We start from the raw sequence: 1404 nt of genomic DNA, 5'->3' as shown, positions 1-1404 counted from the left end.
CTTCACTGCCTTTCATTTTTACAACCCCTTACTTCTTCCTCGGTGATATCCAAGCCTTGTGGTGAGAAGGGATATTGTAATATAGACCTTCCATTTACAGGTGAGCATTCTACAATCTCTTATTCCCCTTATGCTGAGCGGTTGTGTGCTTCTATTAATCACCATTGACTGCAAAGAGAAACTTCTTTGATGCACTAACCTATGCATATAAAGATAAAAACCACAGGAGGGTGTTTAACACTGCGTCCACTTAGCAGAATAATAATATTAGGATTTTTTAAAATTTAACTTAGCTTAATTTTTTCTTTTTAAGATAGGATCTCAATGTGTGCCCCTGGCTGATCTACAACTCAGTGTAGACCAGGTTTGCCTCAAACTCACAGAGATCTACCTGCCCCTGCTTCCTAAGTGCTGAGATGAAATTTTCTTCAGCTTCTTTCCAACTCTATCTGAAAACAGAGATCTTACCCCATTTCCTTCTCCAAAACTCCTATTTCTAAATCAATTCAACACCCGCTCAGCAATCTGATCTCGAGTTCTTCTACAATTCCCGTTCAATTTGACACATACGGCATTAGCTTGTGCCGCTACACCAAGCCGTGAGAAGTGATGTGCTTATTTTTCACACAACACTTGGTATACTTTTATACATCGAAGTCTGACACGCCTTTTTGCGTCCACCTGGATCTCACTTCCCCACCGTCTCTATTATTCTAAATCTCATCCTCCTCCAGTTTCTCTTGCCACGACAACTTCTAACCTGTTATGTAATAGTTACTCGTGCAGTCATTGTATTCTCACACTGGACTTTGAGTCCTACTGAAACAAAACACCAGGGCTGGAGATGTGGCTCAGTTACTATTTTTTTTTTTTTGAGTATCACAAAAGTTTATTTAGCAAAAATTTCATATGAAAATGTACATGACCTAATTCTACATCACAATCAAACAGGACTTCGGGGAGGGATGTGGACACACTGCGGAACACTGGTTAGACTCTTTCCAAGGCTTCTAACATGATGATGCTGTTTCCTCGGATGACCACCATCCCGATGTTGTTCTGTTGCCCACTGGTTGCCATCTCCACACACTCATTAATCACAAGGTTCATAAAGGGATCAAAGCCCCGCAGTATTCCTTGTGCATGCCTGCCGCCGTTTAACTTCAATGATAACTTCCTGTCGGGGAGGGTGGGCTTTGCTCATGGCGACTCCGTAGTGAGCTCAGCACAACGGCGAAGGCGTGGCTCAGTTATTAACAGTGCTTGCTGCTCCTTCAGAGGACCAAAGTTCAGTTCCCAGCACTGACATTAGGTAGCTCACAAATTCCTATAACTCTAGTCGCCAGGGTTCTGGTCTCCATCGGCACCTGCATGCACGGTGGTACATATACACACACTTACGCA

The 1404-nt window shown here is 43.0% G+C and overlaps 1 pseudogene; it reads right to left on the bottom strand.

Annotated features, from left to right (window-relative positions):
- Positions 1-962: 962 nt before the first annotated feature.
- On the bottom strand, positions 963-1204 carry LOC116902913 (annotated as a pseudogene).
- Between the last annotated feature and the right edge of the window lie 200 nt (positions 1205-1404).

The sequence above is a fragment of the Rattus rattus genome, chromosome 6 (assembly GCF_011064425.1).
Source record: "Rattus rattus isolate New Zealand chromosome 6, Rrattus_CSIRO_v1, whole genome shotgun sequence".
Classification (NCBI taxonomy): domain Eukaryota; kingdom Metazoa; phylum Chordata; class Mammalia; order Rodentia; family Muridae; genus Rattus; species Rattus rattus.
Note: the sequence above shows the minus strand (reverse complement) of the source record. Positions and strands in the feature narration are given on the sequence as shown.